The sequence below is a fragment of the Maylandia zebra genome, linkage group LG3 (assembly GCF_041146795.1).
Source record: "Maylandia zebra isolate NMK-2024a linkage group LG3, Mzebra_GT3a, whole genome shotgun sequence".
Taxonomy (NCBI): Eukaryota; Metazoa; Chordata; class Actinopteri; order Cichliformes; family Cichlidae; genus Maylandia; species Maylandia zebra.
Genome location: NC_135169.1, coordinates 55,850,069 through 55,860,391, shown reverse-complemented (window position 1 = coordinate 55,860,391; position 10,323 = coordinate 55,850,069). Strand labels below are relative to the sequence as shown.

The 10,323-nt window shown below is 38.1% G+C and overlaps 1 long non-coding RNA gene across 1 annotated transcript; it reads left to right on the top strand.

Moving 5' to 3' along the window:
* The first annotated feature begins 323 nt into the window (after positions 1–323).
* On the top strand, positions 324–4,197 carry LOC112433201 (uncharacterized). The gene is made up of 4 exons (XR_003023413.2): positions 324–1,095; positions 1,472–1,624; positions 1,986–2,073; positions 2,655–4,197. It is a non-coding gene; the product is annotated as an uncharacterized LOC112433201 (long non-coding RNA).
* The last annotated feature ends 6,126 nt before the right edge of the window (positions 4,198–10,323 follow it).

Sequence of the window (10,323 nt, the reverse complement as noted above, 5' to 3'; positions counted from 1 at the left end):
AAGGAGTTTTTCCTCCCCACTGTAACATGGCAAACATAGCAAACGGATAATCCAGCTGAAGCTTCAGACAGCCGTCAGACAGTGAAACACTGCCATCTGCTGGACGCGAGTAACACAGACGCTGAAGGAAAAGCACTCAGAAGGAAAAGCACGCACACTTGGAAGACTTGACCATTTGCACAAAATGAACGTCTGACACTGGACAGATGAGAGAATGTGGATGGTCACACCCTCGTGCATTAAAGAGGGCTTTCAGTTCATTGAAAACACAAAACCAAACACACAAAAGACACAATGAGACAGCTGATCAGTTTGCTTCACACTGAAAAAAAGGGACTGGCCATCTCTTGGATTTATGTAAGCATCTTGCATGTATTTAACACAATTGCCTCATGTTTTAAAGATAAATGTAACTATATAGTGTAAAAACTACATGATATGCAGAAAGGGTGTATTAAATTGTTCATATCATGTTCAGGTGAAGTAAGTCAATAAGATAGCAACGTTAAATCTCGTGAAACCACGCGTGATTTCATCTCGCGGGCTTTGGATCGTGGTTTAAAAAATGCATCCATCTCAGTCAAGTCGAGCAGCCAACTCTACGTTTTTTGGTATGTCTTGATTTTTTGAATTAATATTTACCATATTTCAGCCAAATGTAGTTAAACGTCTAAAGTGCCGCCATGTAACATGCTAAAAAAGAGCCGTTAGCGTATTTGCTGTTTTATCTGTTATCAAAGAATTGGCGCTTTTTCATTTGAATTTGTCTTTGGCACAAGAGCCGTAATATCACATTAAACCTAATTACGAGGCACTCATAACATAATTTGGTTTTCTGTGTGAATAGATTTGTCAACTGACTCTTCAGTTACATTGTGTATTTACTGCACCGTGGTGTTAGTGAGATTTTGGACATTGAACAGCTTTAGCTAATATCATCAGCGGTATTATGCTAGCTTACATCCCTACCCCTCCTGCCCTCACCTGCTGTCCTTTTGTTTTTGTTTTTGTTTTTGTTGATGCACATTGAGAGACCACATCTATTCTGCATTTCACCAGGAGTCAGCTGATGGATTGTGGGTTCAAGGTGTTATGGTAAGAAAGTATATTCTATTTTCGCTTAAGGTTTCTGTAACTTAATTATAATAGGTTTTTTATAATTATTAGGTGCATGCATACTCAAATAGACCACCCTATTAATACAACTGAGAAATCCAAAATCTGCCATAGGTTTAACTTATACCTGTATGTATTGTCAGAAAGGTGATTACTGGACTCACATTAATGCACACTTGAACTAAAATGAGGTTGTAACTTGTGGGTTCTTGGGTTGCAAATCAGAAATAAACATCTTTGGATTTTTTTAATCCCATAAGATCTGGAAACACAGTTTTTATTCAACAAAACATTACTGATTATTAACCAAGCACAGTGCCTGCTGTTATTTCAAAATAATTTTATGTCATTTCAGATGAAATGCAGCATTCCAGTGCATCCCAACCATGCCTTTACAGTCAAGGTTTCTGACGGAGCTGAGTTTCTCTCTGACAGTCTGCTGAAAGTGTTTGCAAAGTGATCGGGGGAACAGGGCACAAAGCTAAAGGATGTAGCTGCCATGATGACAGTAAGAACTTTAAAATTCTTTAACTACAAAGTGTATATGTATTGCATTAGGTCAGTAAAAGATTTTTATGCTGCATCCATTGAAACAGTCAACTATTACCTGTGAGTACTGATTCCACCGAAAGGATGCCATAATTTTCGTCATGCATTTACTGGCCCACTGAGAAAAATTGATCTTTTTAAAAAAATAAATGTTCTGGAAACTATATATCCATAAAGTTAATGTCAAACAGGAACTTTTGATATTGCTTTGTAGATGCTGGTGTTGCATGTTGACTGGTTTAAGTTTTGGTCTGGGATCATTTTCTTCTGTGCTACTGAAAAGTTCACAAATCTCTGTTTTCTTTGTTATAATACTTTAGGATGACATTAATGCTCAAAGGGAGTCTCATCAAAGTGCTCCGCATCTGTGTGAAAGACAATTGCAACATCTTGGTGCAGGAGTTCATGGTGAGTGTTTTATGAGTAGATTGTGGCTTTGCAACATTTAAAAATGCATTTAGTTATCCACTTGATCCTCATTGGACCAGTTAGGACCAGTAGTCCTCTTTAATAATTTGAAGTTCACATGAGGCCTGGTAGTGAACTCAGCCGCCGGCCCTTGAGGCCCCACCCCTGTATTAGGGGTCACATCAGTGTGAAAAAACTTTAAATTTGTCATTCTAGTGAACAAAGGAAAATCCCACCAATATTTACATTAGCTTTTGTTTGAAAAAAAAAAAGACCAACAGCTAACCAAATTGTGGGGCTGAAAGTCTAAATTCTAACATCTTCTGAGTGACAAAACCTGGATTTCTGATGGGCCGGTGTCTTTCTAAGAAAAACTAATGTAAAGCATTTGAAATTATGTTTTTCACCCTCTCTTAGAAACTCTGTTAGACCATGAATGGCAGCATGGCAGGCCACTCTTTGGCTATAGCTATTTACTATGTTGCTTGCATTGGTTTAAATTACTCTAACATTAGAACTGGTAGATTCAAAAGAGATGAGTTTAAAAAGGAATCTTAAAGAAATGTTTTGTGTTTAACCAGGACTTGACTGAGGCCACTGCACAGATTGAGAAAACCACAATGAACATCTGTCTCCAGAGGATGCACCAGGCAATGACTTTTCTGATGTTGGCATCATCATCGAGGGTATAGTAGTTCTTCAAGATCTGGATAACGTGACCTTTGCAGTAGCCATGCTGTTTGGACCTTTTTTATTCCTTCAATATGAGTTACCCATCACAACTCTGCTACACTTTTGAGGTGATTCAAAGGGTGGTAATGGAGTTGGAAGCAACTCAGCTCTCAAGAAAAGTTCACAACTAAGACAAAACTGCTCCTGCAACGAAGCTCACTGTTATGCATGCAAGCTGATCAGCTCTAGGTGAGAAGACATTTAAATCTCACACTTGTTCTGCTGCATTTTTGAAGCTCAATTCCAGGAACAGATCGCAGGGTTCATTTTTATATACACTGCAACTGCCATGAGGACGAGCCGTTTTTTTGTTGTTGTTGTTGTTTGTTTTTCCTTTTGCTCTGTACAAGTTCTCTGTCTGTTTGGCAGCATTTTTAAATTTCTCTTTGTATTTTTTCTTTCTTTTACTAGTGAAGAGATGTAGCATGAACAGTTATGCAGTCTAAATATCCCATATGGGCCGTGTGAAATGGTATTTTCAGTTTCATTCAGTTGAAGTAAGGAACGTTGAATATTTCTAAGTGTGCTGTTTTGAACCAAGATGTCACAGTATGATCAGTGCCGTAATTTTTGACAGTCACTGTATCAATGTTATTTTTGCATCTCTTGAATAAAGGTTTTGACCTGCAAGTGCTAATTTCTTTAGTTATTGGGGTAAAATGGGTAATGTTAATAGGAAGGTGTTTGCCAATTCAGTAACCTAATTTAATGTTAATGGAAACTAACATTACCTCAAATTGTTTAGTTATAATTGTTGTTTAACTGAATCTTGACGTTAGAGGCCTTAAATAGAATGTTTTGTATTGTTCTTTCCCAACATTTTTCAAAAGAAAGAGTCTAATTTCTTTGCTGTGATTGATTCCAGAGAACACGGAAGAACTGACATTATTTAACTGTTGGTTTATATAGATTCAGTAGTGGAGTAATGTCAGTTTAATTCTTTACCTACTGTCAATGCAGTGAAATTAGACATTTTGTTTTGAAAGGTTACTGGTGGATGCCAGCAACCATCTTGGAAGAGAACAATATAATCTGTTATAAGGCCTCCATTTGAAAATTGTGTATTTGATACTAGAATATAATAGCAAAATGTAATTTGAAGATAACATGTAGTATTTAAGTGACCAAGTAGTATTGGGTAAAAGTTATTGAATGGTGTTGGGATAAAGTGAGAAAATTGTGAAGGATTAAAATATTTCAAGAGCTCAAATTACTTCATCAAAACATGTTTAAGTCACATTTTATCAACACAAATTGCACAGGTTTATTGAACATGAATAAATTGTGTTAATTTAACTCAATTGTTTAAGTTGCTGCCAAAGCAAAACATCTGTGTGCAACAAATGTCCACCATTGAATTAAGTAAATCCAACAACATATTTTTTTCAGTGCACTAAATCATCGACACAAGCCGTGTTGTAGAGGGTACTGCAGCCGTGGCAGGTTATCATCTTAACCTGGAATCTGCGGGTCAGACTTCCTGGGCCCCCGACCCCTGACCTCTGAGATTTTCATGTCTTGTATTTTATAATATTTATCTTTTGTTCTCCTGCCAAAATTGTAAACACTGTCATCATGCCATATTGCACTGTTGTTTGATCAGCTTCATTAAATATACTTTTATATATACTTTTATCCTTTGTTTTGTTATACATCCATTTAAACCCTCATATGAAATTATTACAACCAACTGGTAGTAAAACAAAAATAAAAAGATTGTTCAACATTTTAACTGCAAATGGTCAAAACATTCACTTTATTTGCCAAAAATTATACTTAAAAAGGGGGAAAAAGAAGTGTTAATAGTTTATTTGAAAGGTCAAAATATACCAACACATCTTTTTATTTTAAATCTATTTGTTTGTGCATTAATTTTTTTTCTAAAGCCAGATGTGGAAAAAAAAGGTTGCATCTACATGCAGGTTCTTGTGGTCAGTGGTCATCATATTTGCATTATCTTTCTGAGTCACAAGCAGGGAAGTGTTAAAGTTTCCTAGAAGTGGTGGGCCAGTGATGTAGGTGTGGATGCAAAGGATTATTTGAGGTGGTGCTGATCAGAAGTATAAAAATCAAAGTGTCCAGATCCAAACACACTTTGTTCCTCTGTGACAGAAGTGAACTAGAACTCACAGCAGCATCTGAACTGCAGAAGAGATCTCTGCTCATCTCCGTCTGCATTCCTCTTTTGGTAAGAACTTATTATGTATCATTTAAAATGATTTTCCTTTTAAAGCTGGGCAGCAGGCTCACGTTGAACATCTCCATAAACTGTCATAATTCTGCTGCTACACTAAACACTGCATTCGGTGAGCACACTAAACTTACGTAAGCTGTATATTTGCACGGTGAGAGACCTGTTTTTGCTGATTTGTGTTCAAATACAACAAGATCTTATTTAAACTGACTGTCAGATGTTGCCTATCCAGTTATGTAATGAACCCACTATATACATGAACCACAGACCCTTCACCACATCTTCATCACCTGCTGTTCCAGACAACCAACTTATACCTGAACCACTGCAGGTTAATCATCATCATTAGTAAAGGAAAAAAAAGGTGAGTGTCTTATTATTTTTATTTTGCAGTGTGTCATTGTTACTACAGAGCACACTGAAACATGTGACAGGAAAGAATAACTGAGTGCAGAAAGGCTTTTATATTAAATCGGATTTAAACTTTGTTCTTAATGAACCGGATCTATTATGACCTGGACTTTTATCTATAAAATGGGCTTGTGAAACCCAGAGAAAAACTCTCTCAATATATCTGTAGATATAAATATATATTTATCCAAATCACATCAAGTAAAAAAGGCAAAATGACAAAATTAAAAAAAAGAATAACAAAAAGTATAAATTAAAACACAAAATTTTAAGGCAAAAACAAATATCTTGATGTCTTAATACGATGAATATAAAATATAAAGTAATACAACAAGGTTAAATATCTAAACATTTAAACTACTTCAGCTTTTCAAAGCTTCTTTTTCCAGTTGAAAATGACATCATCACGCCTGAATCTGCTTCCAGGAGCCGTCCAGATCAGGCTTGTTCAGGATATTTAGAAATCGTCCTAACAGTTGAAAAATAAAAAATAAACAGAGAACAAAGTAATATATATGATTATAAATAAATAAAAAAGAAAACTATAAATAAAACGACTTCTTTCATTTAAAGAAAAAGGTCTATCAGTCCTCTTGTCGTGTGTGTTTGCAGCTCACAAAGACGACTTACTGAGCTTCAGGATCCAAAAGGATGTATCTGCCAAATTCTTAATGTGGAAAAATGTCCATGTGTTTTCTTCTCCAGGAGACGATGAAGACACTGTTTGTCTGCATGATGCTCGTGCTGCTCTTTGCTTCCGGATTTTCCAAAGTGAACAATTTTCTACCAAGCGAGCACCGACCTGAAGAAACACCTTATGAAAAGTTTAGAAGACAGCATGTAGATGCTAAGATGACTGAAAAGCTGTGTAACACAGAAATATCAAATAGGAATATCTACAAACTTGACAACAGTTGTAAGGAAACCAACACATTCATCCTCAGCATTCCAGCAAAGGTCAAATCCATTTGTAGAGGTGATGGGAGGTACGATGAAAATAGCGGCATGACGTATAGTACCGCAACGTTTCGCATAATTAAATGTAAGCTAAAGCATCAGGGAGCCAGGAAACCCAGCTGCCAGTATGAAGGCAGGCTTCTCACTAACAGGATCATTGTCGTGAAATGTGAAGGGAAGTTACCTGTGCACTTCGATCGGGACCTTCTACCCTCTGAGCGCAACGATGGCGAGCAACTATGAGGAAAGAGTGGTGTGGAGGGGGGCGTGGTCTGCGATGCTGCTGCAGGTCAGATGGATGTACCTGCGCTGCATTTGCTATCACGCCTCGCCAACTTAAAAGGCTTTGTGCTGTCTGAGTTGTTGGTGTTGTGGATGTGTTGGCTGGCAGTCCACAGACAGACTGATTTACACAACTGTGGAAAAAATAAAATTAATAAATAAAATAAATTGGAAAACATAGATGTTCATGCACTTCATGCACAGATGATCGCCGACAAAAAACAGCATGAAGAAACAATTAAAGAGCTCATAGAGCAACTGGAGGAGGCTAATGATAATAATAAGCCTGATAAGAGCAAAACAGAGGTTCAAGCAAAGGACAACCAAGCAGTTGTCATGCTGGATGACATGATCCGTGTCCTGCACGAAGACGTCAGCGACCCTACCACAGAGCAGTGTGTGGATTCTTCTACACAAACCACAGAGGCTTCACACACGGACTGTGTAGGTCTGAAGGAGGCTCAATTTGAAGTCCAATACAAGACTCAACAAGAGCAAATAGGAACACTCCAACAACAGCTCCTAGAAGCTCAACACCAACTCAAGGAACAGGAAGACAAACATAGGCAGGACCAGGAGACACTGAACATGGAAATCAGTGAGCTTAAATCCCAGCTCTGCTCCAACAAGGAGCTTCATGACATGAAAGTAGAGACTCTTTATCAAGAGTTGAAAGAAGTCAAAGCGTCCTACATTAAAATCACACAGGAGCAAAATGAACAAAATTCCAACACAGCAAATGGAAAATCTGAGCTTCTGGTGGAAAAAGACACCAAAGAACAGGACAAGGAAGAAGAAGAAGACTCCCTGACATCAACTGAGATGTCTCTGCATGACTCTCTACAACAAACAGAAGACAGAGAGAAAACGATAACTACCAATCCAGCTGAACTCGAAACTGAAGCTAAGACTGTGCCAGAGAAAAAACCCAAGAAGAAGAAGAGGAACTGGCTGCATCGGCTTTTCAGCTGTACCAGTCCACAGACAGACTGATTTACACAACTGTGGAAAAAATAAATAAATACAAAAAAAAAAAATAAATTGGAAAATATAGATGTGTCATTATTTCATATAGATTTCAAATAACATACCATTTGATGTCAACATGTTTTAGTTGCATTTGCAGTGCTCGTGCTGTTATATTCTTATGATTCTGTTCATTTTATGAGTGTATCCTTCAGCCTTGCTTCACATATTTACTGCTGCTTGATCAGCTTTAGTCCTGCTAGCATCAGCACAGGTAGAAACAGATCACACATCAGAGAATCGGCCGTGCATCTAAATGCAAATGGAAACTAAAAATGAAAACATAGATAACTGAGCTGAACTTCATAGATCTGAAAGTTGACCAATGCATACATAGTGCTAAAAATCAGGTATCGGGAAAACACATTATTTTATATTATGCTGATGTCAGGGCTCTGAGTGCGGGCAGGTGGAAATGTGGATCCAAATGCAGGACTCCGAGACGAAATGTAACTAAAACCACAGCTTTTATTGCTGGCATGAAACAAAAACAGAAACCAAACCATGAAACCAAGCAGGAACACACAGGCAGGGTCTGAGGGTACGACGCGACACCAAGCGTGGGAAAACACAGGGCTTAAATACACAGGGTAGTAATGAGGGAATGGGCCACAGAAGGGAGACACAGCTGGGGGAGCTGAACTTCATAGATCTGAAAGTTGACCAATGCATACATAGTGACAACACATTATTTTATATTATGCTGAAGTCAGTTTTTATCCAATTTTATAACTATATCATATAATAAAGTCTGTTTTGAAGTTTACTATGGTAACAATTCATCTTTTTAGGCTTTTCAGAAACACTGTAACTTCATAGGTATGAACCAACAAACCATTTTTCATCATGAAAATAAAAAATAAATCTAAAGGAGATAAACATCACAACTGTTCAACCAAGCATTAAGTCCATTTTGAAACAAAGAACGATGTACACTCAGCCAATCACATGGCAGCAACTCAATGCAGTGTAAAAGGTGAGATGTAAAATAAAACAATTAAAAATATTAATTAATCTTAATCAATCTTAAAATATGAAGCAATCTTCTAACTCCCCTTTACATACAAAGCTGTGGCCAACCTTACAAACCATTTTGAATTTTTTCCAGCCGAGGCGTTCAAAATAACCAAACTGCTAATAGTCACGGTTTAATTTGGGCAGCTGCCTGCCTAATATAATGTAAAATCATCACAATATTTTACACAAAGAGAGTAAATGTATCCTTGTACTCAGCTAAGACAGCTGGGCTGCTGTGGCTTGTGTTTATGTTCACAGTGACATCTGATTTAAAAGCAGACTGTCATGGTTGCGGCTGTGTGCAGGCAGGATGAGGACCCAAACGCAAGCTCACGGAGGCAGGAATGAACTCAAAACACAGCTTTATTGCTGGAGAGAGAAACCATACAACCTAAACGAGGAAACTATAACGTAATACACAGAGAAACACACGGCCATGAATGAGGGAGAACGCGACACAGAACTGAGGGAGACGCAGACATAAATACACAGAGGGTTAACGAGGGAAGTGGGAGCACACGGGGAACACAGGTGACACTGATAATCATAACAAGACACGGCAGGAGTGAACGCAACACTGACGGGAGACTGTCAAAGTAAAACAGGAAGTACACGGAGGTTCAGAGAGGAGGAGAGACAGCACGGGGAGAGCACGGACATAACGGGCTGGGAAAACATGGAATAAAACTCAAGGAGGGGAAACGAGGGCTCACAGATAAACAGAGGGGCACACAGGAGGTAATCAAATAAGGAACATCTTAACAGAAACCATGGCATAAATAAAGAACAACACACAAAACATATGAAAACTAAGAATGCTGGGCCAACATGGTCTAGGATCATGACAGACAGCAAAAGACACTGAGCAGCATATCAGTCAGCATGGGAAAAATGCCATAGATTTAAGGAACCAGGCTAAAATAGTTGGTTTCTAGTGGGTTCTATTGTAAGTGCTCTATATTTCAGCATGACATACTGTATGCATCCTACACTGAGAACCCTTGAAGCTGATCATCAGGGTATGCTGTGTACTTCTTACACAGAAGATAAAATAACATGCAAAGATTTTAGATGGTTGTGGTTGGTCCTTACACACAGATGTAAGGTCAAAAAAAAAATCACCCACAATGGATCGTTCACAGACGCTGGTCCAGTGGAACCCACTTCCACAAAGGCTGCACCTGCTCTGGCAGAACAGGAAGCATCAACTACATAGTAGCTATTTTCATAATTAAGACATCAACTATAGGTGTTCCCAAAATGTGCCATGTTGTCTGCACACCTGACAGTTCAATAAGTCCTGTGTTGGTTACAGATGGTGGTTGTTTCCAGAAACAGCACTTGCATAAAACAAGTACAGAGCACTTTATGAGCCAACCTGCTTCTTTAATGAGCATTTAGGTTGTTTGTATTCAGTGTTCACAGATAATATGCTCATTAAAAGGGGGGATCCACTATGTCCTTCTTCACAATCCTGTCTGCCAACTTTAAGAAGAAATCAGAGTGACGCAGAAGCTTTAAAACAGTGTTCAGAATAATCAGTGATGCTTTTATCTGAACTGATGACAGATAAAGATGAACGTGAGTGTGGCAGAAGAGTCAGTTCTCCCTCTTTCTTGGAAGTATACAAA